The sequence below is a fragment of the Pristiophorus japonicus genome, chromosome 6 (assembly GCF_044704955.1).
Source record: "Pristiophorus japonicus isolate sPriJap1 chromosome 6, sPriJap1.hap1, whole genome shotgun sequence".
NCBI lineage: Eukaryota > Metazoa > Chordata > Chondrichthyes > Pristiophoridae > Pristiophorus > Pristiophorus japonicus.
Window position 1 is genome coordinate 85809372 of NC_091982.1, and position 12723 is coordinate 85822094.

Consider the following 12723-nt stretch of genomic DNA (forward strand, 5'->3'; position numbering starts at 1 on the left):
TGGAACTTTTTGCCTGGAAGAGTGATGTATGCAGAAACCCTCATCACTTTTAAGAGATGGTTGGATGGGCACTTAAAGTGCAGTAACCTGCAGGGTTACGGACCTAGAGCTGGTAATTGGGATTAGAGTGGATGACCTTTTGTTGGATGGCGCAGATATAATGGTAAGTACATCATAGAACCTAATACGGCCAGGGTGATCTCCTGGACTAGGTTCGATCGCCTGGATAGGTCGGAGAGGAATTTTCCCAGATTTTTTCTCCCTAAATTGGCCTGGGTTATTATCTGGTTTTTGCCTCTCCCAGGAGATCACAGGCTCTGGTTGGGGTGGAGTGTAGAACGTTTCAGTAGAAGGGGTGTCACAGTTGTGTGAGTTGAACAGGTTGGGCTGGGTGCTCTTTGCCTTTCCGTCATTGTTCATAGGTTTATATGTAACCTTTAGGGATGCTGACCAGGGGCCGTGCGGCTCTTTGTCGGCCGGCGCAGACATGATGGGGCGGAATGGCCTCCTTCTGCGCTGTAAATTTCTATGTTTCTATGTTTCTATCTCTGGCACCATTCTACTAAATCTTCTCTGCACTGCCTCCAAGGTCTTCACGGTGGTCCACAATCGCTTCCCCAGTAAAGAAACATTTATTAATGGCTAAAGCTTCAAAAATGAGAATCAGACTCGTCTATCTTCAACAAACAATTTGCTGACCATTGAGTTCTCACCCCTCCCAGCAATTAGATTATGAACCTGGTAAGGATAAGTTTCCCCAAGCTATACAGAAAGGCTACTTACTATGACAAAATAAGTATTTTTCTCTAAGATTTAGCATCTTTATTTTTGACATGGTGCAATTAGGGGTTAGCAGAATGTTCCAGCTTATTTCTGCTGTAATTGTTGCTGAATCAAAGATTCCTGTCAGATAGTTGCCTGAGGGAGGGTCCAAAGCATTCGATGCAAATACAAATACCTTGTGTAATTTGTACAAATAGGTTTTTGATTGGCAGCTCTTTTTGTATTGAACTGGCAATTATTTAAATTCACTGGATTCTGGTCACTTTTTTGAAGGTATTTATCAGCCTACTTTTTGCAAATTGGATAGTTCGTCTGGAGCCTTTGAAGAGCCAAGCAAGCCAGACAGCTTCTGCAAACACTGAGAAAAGGAACAGAACCATAACATCAAGATACCACTTATATCATCATTTAGCACAACAATTGGACAATAAAAAATAATTTGCATTGATACAGGGGGTTAGCTAAACGTAACATTAACTCTAAAATTATGTGTTGTGTTGTCACTGCCATTTTCTTGTTCTTTTTGCTGAGGCACTAAAGTATGGTGGAGAGGCGCTGTTGGCGCGAATACATGACCTCATCTCTCTCATCTGGAGGGAGGAGAGTGTAAAGTCCTGTCTCTGCAGTACAGACTCACACGAGGCACAAGCTGAAGTCAAGGTCACTCAGGACCTGCACCTTTATTACACAGCTCTCGAATGCTACACTTGCCTGAGACCTCACTTTATATACCTGTGTGGAACAGGTATGCAGTGTTTCCTGCAAGTGCACCCCTGGTGTTAAGATATGCTTGTGGTTACAGGTCATATCTAGTTACAGTCATGTATAGCATGGTAAGATACAGTTACATACAGTAGTGTGAGATACATGACATCACCCTCCCCCAAGGTCTTATTGTCTTTATAGGTTCAGTCTCTCAGGTGGTCTACGCTCTCGTTGGAGCGTCTTAGTTGTGGTTCAGTTGTTTGCCTTCGTGCCTGTTTTACTTTCGGTGTGGTTGCTGGTATCTCGCCTGGGCTGTCTGTTTCATTCAGTATGATTGTTGGTGTCTCGCCTGGGCTGTCTGTTGAGATTGTCCTTTCTTCAGGTTGTTCCACCTGTCTGTCCACCAGGTGTGGTATGAGTTCCACATTGTAGTCTGCCTCTGGTTCAGCAGTGTTGTTGGTGAATCTACTTTTGACTTGGTCTACATGCCTCCGGCAGGTTTGGCCATTGTCCATTTGTACCACCTGTTACTGTCCCTGCAAGCCATTTGAGACCCCTGCCATAGTTTAGCACAAACACCTTGTCCCCTATCTCATTCCACCTCCCCCTCGAATTTTGGTCATGGTACTCAGTTAGCTTACGGCGCTTTGCCTCAACGATTTCATGCATATCTGGGAGGATTAATGAGAGCCTTGTCTTTAAGGTCTGTTTCATCAATAGTTGCGTGGGGGGAACTCCAGTCAATGAATGCGGACGAGATCTGTATGCCAGCAGCAGTCGCGACAGGCGGCCCTGCAGCGTGGGACCTTGGATTTTGAGCATGCCTTGTTTAATGATTTGCACTGCTCGCTCCGCCTGCCGTTGGAGGCCTGCTTGAACGGCGCCGTCTTAATGTGATTTATGCCGTGGTCAACTGTAAAATCTTGGAATTCTGCACTGGTGAAGCACGGACCATTATCACTGACCAATATGTCAGGAATTCCATGCGTTGCAAGTTCCAAGGCTCTCCACAGTGGTGGAGGTGGTGCTTGAGTTTAAAATGGTGCATTCGATCCACTTTGAAAATGTATTGACAACTACGAGGAACATTTTGCCCATGAATGGGCCCGCATAGTCTACGTGCACCCGCGACCAGTTTGATGGGCCAGGACCAGGGACTCAGGGGGGCCTACCTGGGGGCATGACTGAGTTGGGCACAAATGGTGCACCGTCGGACGCAGAGCTCCAAGTCCGCGTCAATGCCAGGCCACCAGACGTGAGATTTGGCTATGGTCTTCATGAGAACGATTCCCGGGTGCTCGCGGTGGAGCTCCCGAACAAATGCCTCTCTGCCTCACACAGGCATAACTACTCGGCTGCCCCACATCAGGCAGTCTGCTTGTAATGACAGCTCATGCATGCGCCAATGGAAAGATTTGATCTCCTCGGGGCAGGCATCGCGAGCCTCTGTCCAGTCACCGGTTAAGACACATCTTTTTACTAAGGATAACGTGGGGTTGCTGGTCGTTCAGGCTCTGATTTGGCAAGTCGTCATGGGCGAACCTGTGGACTCAAAGGCATTGATTGCCATGACTATCTTACAGCCCTGTTCGTCAGACCCTTCCAGGGGTCGCCAGGGGTAGCCTGCTAAGCGCGTCGGCACAGTTGTCTGTGCCTGGTCTGTGCCTTATGGAGTAGGCATAAGACGCCAGCATGAGTGCCCACCGTTGAATGCGCGCCGAGGCGTTGGCGTTTATTGCCTTGCTCTCGGATAATAGGGACGTGAGGGGCTTGTGGTTGGTTTCTAACATGAACTTAGCCCCGAAAAGGTATTGGTGCATCTTTTTGACACCGTACACGCACGCGAGCGCCTCCTTCTCCACCATTCCGTACCCGCGCTCTGCCCGCGAAAGTGATCCGAAGGCATAAGCTATGGGTTGTAATTTACCCGCACCATTGACATGTTGTAAAACGTACCCGACCCCGTATGCTGACGCATCACATGTAAGAACTAGCTTTTTACTGGATCAAAAAAAGCCAAAACACTGTTGGAACATAGAAGGTTGCGTGCCTTATTGAAGGCGCGTTCGTGGGCGTCCTCCCAAAACCAATCGCACCCCTTTCTGAGTGGCACGTGGAGAGTTCTGCATAAAGTTCCCAAAGTAATTGAGTAGCCCGAGAAAGGCGCGCAGTTCCGAGACATTCTGGGGCCTGGGTGCCAAGCGAATTGCTTCGGTTTTGAACTCTGTTGGGCGGATTCCATCAGCGGCAATCCTTCTGCCCAAAAATTCAACCTCGGGCGCGAGAAACAGACACTTGGATTTCTTAACTCTTCAGCCTACCCAATCCAACCACTTTAGTACTTCCTTCAAATTGCGGAGATGGGAGTCGGTGTCCCTGCCTGTGATAAGTATGTCGTCTTGAAACACAACCGTCCCCGGGATGGACTTGAGCAGACTCTTCATGTTGCGCTGAAATATAGCAGTTGCCGACCTGATGCCGAATGGGCATCGATTGTACATGAAAAGGTCTTGATGTGTGTTGATGGTGGTGAGTAGCTTAGACTCTTCGGTCAGTTCTTGCGTCATATACGCAGATGTGAGATCTAGTTTCGAGAAAAGTTTTCCTCCAGCCAACGTGGCAAATAGGTCCTCTGCTCTGAGCAGCGGGTATTGGTCCTGTAGGGAGACTCTGTTTATGGTAGACTTGTAATCCCCACAGATTCGTACGGATCCATCAGGCTTCATGACTGGGACGATGGGACTTGCCCAGTCGCTAAATTGCATGGGTGAGATAATGCCTTCCCGCAGAAGTCTGTCCAGTTCATGTTCAATCTTTTCCCTCATCACATAGGGCACAGCTCTGGCCTTGTGATGGACCGGTCTAGCATCCTGTGTGATGTCGATTTTGGCTTTAGCCCCTTTGAAGGTGCCCACACCTGGCTGAAAGAGATGTTCAAATCGACTTAGAACTATTGAGCAGGAGGTCCGTTCCTCTGACGACATGGCGTGAATATCATCCCATTTCCAATTTAGTTTAGCCAGCCAGCTTCTCCCCAGCAGTGCTGGGAGATCTCCGGGGACAATCCACAGGGGAAGTCGGTTCACTGTCCCTTTGTGTGTGACTGAGAGCATGGCGCTGCCAAGGACTGGGATGATTTCTTTGGTATAGGTCCTTAGTTTGGTATCGACCCTTGTGAGTTTTGGTCTGTTGCTTTTGTGCGGCCACAGCTGTTCAAATTGTTGAGCGCTCATGAGAAATTGACTCGCTCCCGTATCCAGCTCCATGTTAACGGGTATCCCGTTGAGTAGGGCCCTCATCATTAATGGAGGCGTCTTGTTGTAAGAGCAGTGGCCATTGATCGTGTTGACCCGCTGTATCTCGGTGTCCCGGGCACTGTCCCCACCATCTTCTGGTCCGCTTTACGACCCTTCCGATTTGTATACCAGCCGAGCTGCCGTTTTTCTGCACATGCGGGCCAGATGCCCTGTATAGTTGCAGATTCTGCAAATGGCATGCTGAAATCGACACCCCCTTGATGAGTGCCTTCCCCCACATCTCCAGCACAGACCGCTTCCATTGTTTCCGAAGGATGAGCTGCGTCTGGCTGATCTTTCTTGAGCTTCTCTCAGTTTGTGGTTGATTGCTCGCATTGTGGGTTGATGAGGTGTGAACGGCCATTCATGTGGCCCTTGATGGCTTCTGGCGCCACTGCCTGCTGTTGAGGGCCTGCTCTCCTGCTTTTGTCTGTGTGTGGGGGTAGCGGCTTGTTTCACGCTGTGAACCCCTTGTTCCGATGTTTTGTTAGTTGTCGTACCCGCAGTGTAGATCAACCTCGTTTCTTCTTCTCCTGCCAAGAAAGTCTGTGCAACCAGTGCTGCTGCCTCTAGGATCAAATTCTTGGTCTCTATGATCTTTCAGAATATGCCTGCATGGCCTATTCCTTCAATAAAAAAGTCTCTCAGTACTTCTCTCCTTAGTTCATCGGAGAACTCACATAAGCTAGCCAACCTCCGAAGTTCCGCCATGAAGTCGGGTATGCTCTGGCCCACACAGCATCTGTAGTTGTAGAACCTGTGTCTGGCCATGTGTAGGATGCTCTCTGGCTTCAGGTGGTCTCTTACCAGTGTACTCAACTCTTCAAACGACTTGCTTGCTGGTTTCTCGGGTGCCAGCAGGTCCTTCATTAAGGCGTATGTTTTTGGGCCACTGCTGGTCAAGATTTGGGCTCTTCTCTTGTCTGCCTTATCGTCGCCTAACCAGTCTTTGGTTACAAAGCTTTGCTGGAGCCTTTCTATAAAGTCCTCCCAATTATCTCCAGCATTGTATTTTTCATCTGAGCCGTTGGTCGCCATTCTGTGGAATCTGTAATCCCGTAACTCGTCGCCACTGTAAAGTCCTGTCTCTGCAGTACAGACTCATAGGAGGCACATGCTGAAGTCAAGGTCACTCAGGACCTGCACCTTTATTGCACAGCTCTCGAATTCTACACTTGCCTGTGACCTCACTTTATATACCTGTGTGGAACAGGTATCCAGTGTCTCTTGCAAGTGCACCCCTGGTGGTAAGGTATGCTTGTGGTTACAGGTCATATCTAGTTACAGTCATGTATAGCATGGTAAGATACAGTTATGTACAGTAGTGTGTGATATATGACAGAGAGCATGCCGGGAGATCTCAGAGATGCAGTGATCATGACCATCTTTAAAAAAGGGGACAAGTCCGACTGCGGCAAATACAGAGGAATCTCCCTGCTATTAGCCACTGGGAAAGTTGTAGCTAGAGTCCTCCTCAACTGTCTTCTCCCTGTGGCCGAGGAGCTCCTCCAGGAGTCACAGTGCGGATTTCATCCCCTTCAGAGCACAATGAATATGATTTTTGCAGCACGACAGCTACAGGAAAAATGCAGGGAACAGCGCCAGCCCTTATACATGGCCTTCTTCGACCTTACAAAGGCCTTTGACACTGACAACCGCGAGGCTCTATGGAGTGTCCTCCTCCATTTCAGATGCCCCCAAAAGTTCATCAACATCCTCCGCCTGCTGCACGACAACATGCAGGCCGTGATCCTTCCCATCGGATCCATTACAGACTCAATCCACATCCGGACCGGGATCAAATAGGGATGCGTCATCGCCTCAATCCTCTTCTCAATCTTTTTCGCTTCCATGCTCTACCTCACAGTCAACAAGCTCTCCGCTGGAGTGGAACTAAACTACAGAACCAGTGGGAACCTGTTCAACCTTCGCCGTCTCCAGGCCAGGTCTAAGACCACCCAACCTCTGTCGTCGAGCTACAGTACACAGATGATGCCTGCTTCTGCGCACATACTGAGGCTGAATTCTAGTACATAGTTGATGTATTTACTGAGGCGTACAAAAGCATGGGCCTTACACTAAACATCTCTAAGACAAAGGTCCTCCACCAGCCTTCCCTCGCTGCACCGCAGTGCCCCCCAGTCATCAAGATCCACGGCATGGCCCTGGACAACTTGGACCACTTCACATACCTCAAGAGCCTCTTATCAACAAGAGCAGGCATTGACGACGAGATTCAACACCGTCTCCAGTGCGCCCTTACAGCCTTCGGCTGCCTGAGGAAAACAGTGTTCGAAGACCAGGCCTTCAAATCTGTCACCAAACTCATGGTCTACAGGGCTGTGGTAATACCCACCCTGCTGTATGTCTCAGAGACATGGACCATGTACAGTAGACACCTCAAGTCGCTGAAGAAATATCACCAACGATGACTCCGCAAGATCCTACAACTCCCCTGGGAGGACAGAAGCACCAACATTAGCATTCTCAACCAGGCCAACATCCCCAGCATTGAAGCACTGACCACACTTGATGAGCACCGCTGGGCAGGCCACATTGTCCGCCTGCCTGACACGAGACTCCCAACGCAAGCACTCTACTCGGAGCTCCTTCACGGCAATCGAGACAAACGTGGCCAGAGGAAATGTTACAAGGACACCCTCAAAGCCTCCCTGATAAAGTGCAACATCCCCATCGACACCTAGGAGTCCCTGGCCAAAGACCGCCCTAAGTGGAGGATGTAAAGTCCTTACACAATACCACAAATCCACACGAGGCACATTCTATGGACAAGATCACTCCATGACCTGAACCTTTATTCACAGGACCAAGAAGTGATGACCCTATGTGGGATCTCCCTTTAAATACCTGGATGACCAGGTGAGGAGTGTCTCCCACAAGTTCACCCACTGTGGTCAAGGTGTGCATTTCTTACGTATATACAGTATTGCAGTGTTGTTACATAAAGGTTACATACATGACATCACCTCCCCCTCAACATCTTATTGGGATCATAGGTTAAGTCTCTCGGGTGGTCTGCGCTCTCTTGTGGAGCGCCGCAGTTGGGGCCCTGGTTGTTGAGCCTTGGTATGCGTGTCTGTCGCCTGTGGTGATTCCGGCCTGTCTGGGCTGACCGCAGGGAATGCTTCCCTGCCCCTCTGGGGCATGACTACCCGGCTGCCCCATAGTAGGCAGTCAGCTTGGATGGAGAACTCATCCATTCATCTGTGAAACGGTTTGACCTCCTCAGGGCATGCTCCATGTGCGGGCGCCCAATCCCCAGTCAGGACACATTTCTTAATCAAGGATAGGACGGGATCTCTGTTGGTCCAGATTTTGATCTGGCGGGCTGTGATGGGGGAGCCTGTGCTATCAAAGGCACCGACATCCATGACCATCTCAGCGCTTTGCTCCGCTGCCCCCTCAGTGGTGGCCAGTGGAAGCCTGCTGAGCGCGTCAGCGCAGTTTTCGGTGACTGGCCGGTGCCGGATGGTATACTCATACGCAGGAAGTGTGAGAGCCCATCGCTGTATGTGAGCTGACTCATTGGCATTGACAGCCTTGCTGTCTGACAGCAGGGATGTTAATGGCTTGTGGTCCGTTTCTAATTCGAACCTCCTGCCAAAAAGGTACTGATGCATCTTTTTCACCCCATAGACACATGCGAGTGCTTCCTTCTCAACCATCCCATATCCCCGTTCAGGTTGAGAGAGCGACCTGGAGGCATAAGCCACAGGTTGTCGTTGGCCCTCAGCGTTACCCTGCTGCAACACGCACCCAACCCCATGGGACGATGCATCACTTGTCAGAACCAGTTTCTTACTGGGGTCGTACAGGGTCAGCAACTTATTTGAACAAAGTAGGTTCCGCGCCCGATTGAAAGCCTATTCCTGATAGTCCCCCCAAAACCAATCGCAACTGCTACGCAGGAGCATGTGTAGCGGCTCCAACAATGTGTTTAAGTTCAGCACAAAGTTCCCAAAATAGTTCAAGAGTCCCAGAAATGAACGCAACTCCGATGTGTTGCAGGTCCTGGGCACTCGTCGAATCGCCTCCGCTTTGGATTCGGTAGGCCAAATCCCGTCTGCAGCAACCCTCCCACTCAGAAACTTGACCTCGGGAACCAAAAACACACACTTAGACTTCTTGAGTCGCAGGCCTACCCGGTCCAGTCGGCGTTGCACCTCCTCTAGGTTGTGGAGGTGTTCCTCGGTGTTATGACCGGTGATGAGGACGTCGTCCTGAAATACGATTGTTCCGGGAATGGATTTGAGCAGGCTTTCCATGTTTCTTTGAAAAATCGCGGCCGCTGATCGAATGCCAAACGGACACCTGTTGTAAGCAAACAGTCCCTTGTGCGTGGTGATGGTGGTCAGTCATTTAGATTCGTCGGACAGTTCTTGGGTCATGTAGGCTGAAGTGAGGTCCAACTTGGTGAACAGCTTGCCGCCTGCCAGCGTGGCAAAAAGGTCCTCCGCTCTCGGGAGTGGGTGTTGGTCTTGTAGGGACACCCGGTTGATAGTGACCTTGTAGTCGCCACAGATCCTGACCGAGCCATCCGCTTTTAGGACGGGAACGATGGGGCTCGCCCAGTCGCTAACTTCAAAGGGCGAAATGATGCCCTCTCTCAACAACCAGTCCAACTCGCTCTCAATTTTCTCCCGCATCACATACAGCACAGCTCTGGCTTTGTGGTGCACTGGTCTGGCGTCCGGGATGATGCCTATCACTACTTTGGTACCTTTGAACGTCCCGACGCCAGTTTGAAATAGTGACTCAAATTGCTGTAGGACCTGTGAGCATGAACTTCGCTCCACAGATGACATGGCGTGCACATCCCCCCGTTTCGAGTTCATCTCAGCTAACCAGCTCCTCCCCAACAGTGCGGGGCCATTGCCCAGGACAATCCAGAGTGGCAGCCGGTTCACCGATCCATTGTGTGTAACCGCCTACATTACACTGCCTAGCACTGGAATGATTTCTTTGGTGTACGTCCGTAATTGCATCTCAATGCGTTCTAGTTTGGGTCTGCTAGCTTTGAGTGGCCACAGCTTTTCGAATTGTTGAACACTCATGAGTGACTGGCTGGCCCCCGTGTCCAGCTTCATGCCTACAGGGATGCCGTTTAATAGGACTTTCATCATCATAGGTGTCGTTTTGGTATCTGAGCTGTGAATGTTTGCCACATGAACCCACTGAACTTCAACGTCTATTGATTTGCCCCGAGCGTCATCCTGCCTCACAGACCCTCATCTGGTTCATCCGCCTCATATATTAGCCTGGTTACAGGCTTTCTGCACATTCTGGCTAAATGGCCACTGAGGTTACAATTTCTGCAGATGAACTGTTGAAACCTGCAAGTCCTGGCAGCATGTCTGCCCCCACACCTCCAGCATGAACTGAGATTCCCATTGTTGTGAACAAAAGAGCTGTTACAAGGCATTCCTCAATGATTGTCCCTTTGGCTGCTCTTGAGCACCCTGTTAGTGGGTGTCAATGGCCCCATCCCAGGCCGCATTGTCCACTGGGGGGTCGTAAATGTCCGTTCAATCTGCCATTGTCTCTGTTGGAGACTTACTCTTGGGCCTGTTGCTGCCTGGGGTATGTCGAACTGCCCTTGCCTGCCTGCGGGGCTCTGTGTCGCATTTATGATATTGACTCCCTGATCCATCGCCACGTTGGAGGCAGAAGTGTGCGCGTATATTATCTTGATTTCCTCCTCCCCCGCCATAAAAGTCTGAGCTATCAACGCCGCTGCTTCCAAGGTCAAGTCCTTGGTCTCAATTAGCTTTCTGAAAATCCCAGCATGACCGATGCCCTCAATAAAGAAATCCCTTAGCATCTCCCCCCTACAGGCATCTGTGAGCTTACAGAGGCTGGCCAAGCGACGGAGGTCCACAACGAAATCCGGTATGCTCTGTCCTTCCCGACGTCGGTGGGTATAGAATCTGTGTCGGGCCATGTTTACGCTGCTCGCCGGTTTGAGGTGCTCACCGATTAGTTTGCTGAGCTCTTCAAAGGTTTTGTCCATCGGCTTCTCGGGTGCTAGCTAGTCTTTCATGAGCGCGTAAGTCTTGGGTCCACAGCTGGTCAGCAGATGAGCCCTTCACTTATCGGCCGCTGAGTCTCCCAGCCAGTCCTTCGTGACAAAACTCTGCTGGAGCCTCTCAATGAAATCGTCCCAGTCCTCACCAACACAGTACTGTTCATCTGTGCTGCCAGTGGTCATTCTCATGGGTCATTGATTCCTGTTTCTCGTCGCCAATGTAAAGTCCTGACACAATACCACAAATCCACATGAGGCACATTCTATGGACAAGGTCACTCCATGACCTGAACCTTTATTCAAAGGACCAAGAAGTGATGACCCTGCTTGGGACCTCCCTTTATATACCTGGATGACCAGGTGAGGAGTGTCTCCCACAAGTTCACCCCCTGTGGTCAAGGTGTGCATTTCTAACGTATATACAGTATTGCAGTATTGTTACATAAAGGTTACATACCTGAGAGAGCACTGAGCACCTCAAGTCTTAATGCCAATAGCATGCAGAAATCAAGCGCAAGAAAAAGCGTGTGGCAAACCAGTCCCACCCACCCCTTCCCTCAGTGACTATCTGCCCCACCTGTGACAGGGACTGTGGCTCTCGTATTGGACTGTTCAGCCACCTAAGGACTCATCTTAAGAGTGGAAGCAAGTCTTCCTCAATTCCGACGGACTGTCTATGATGATGATTGTTCTTTTACTGTTAAATAAATTTGATTGTCTTATCCAAGCCTGTCAAAATCTCGTGTATTGCTCGTCTACCTCCTTCCAAAGACAAGTAGGGCTGTGGGAGAGCGCAGGATAAAACTAATAGCTGAAATTAACTGATGGCCCAAACTATTCAACCCATGGATAGGCCACACATTTATCTAGATATCTGGAATAGTGAAAACATATTCTCTGGCACAGCGTGCTTGGGCGCATCTACAATAGCCAGAAACATGACATGCCAAAATCATCTATGTGGAGTAAAGCTGAGCAGAATGCAAGTTTTTTGCATTTGGCAATATCACGGGTGGAAATTTGGAAAGATCACAAACCTTATTTGCAAATAAGACAAAGCTGAAAAATAAGAGTTTGATGAGCACGGAAGGGTAAATTGGGTCTTTGGTGTATTATAGTAAGATTTGTAATTATGTTCCTTTCTTAGAATGTAAATGTGTAAAGTAGCATTATGCTGGTAGATTTGATTTAAAAGCCACAACCCCTTATCAAGTGCTAAATAAGCTTTGAAAAATGCCAGCCACATTGGATGACTAATTTAAACACCATAGATTTCAGATAATAAATCTGTAACATTTTATATTCAAAGGAACGGCTCAGTAGGAAGCTTCATTGACGTCTCCATACTTTTCTATCAATTTCAGTTCCATGCACCATTTGCGACTTTTGCAGTGGAACACAAGACAACAGCATCTGGATGGGGACTACAGCATAAAACTAATGGGGCATGTTTTCTTGTTATAGGTGAGTTGATGGCTAACACTGCAGAAATTGCAGTAAATGGGATAGCATGAATGATATATGGATGTTCTACTTGTACAAAACAAGGAAATCTGGAAAGGTGTGCATCACCTTTCTAGTATGTGATTAATTTGAAATAGTCATGCACAATTTGCAGAACGTGTTGAAGCACAAAACATTAGCTTTGTTGTGTAATTGGCCTTTTACAAATAATCAGTTAAACAACTTAATTAATATTACACTAAGTAAACAGTTACGGGTATAATCTGCAATACACTAATGCAAGATTGCATTTATAAAAAATTGTTAGTTAAGTATTACTAGGTTATCTATTGCAAATGAATGTGCAGATTACTGAAGCCTATTAAATTAGCAAATAACTGGATAAAATGTTGAGCTAAAATTTCACAGAAGCAGAATAAATAATTTTGA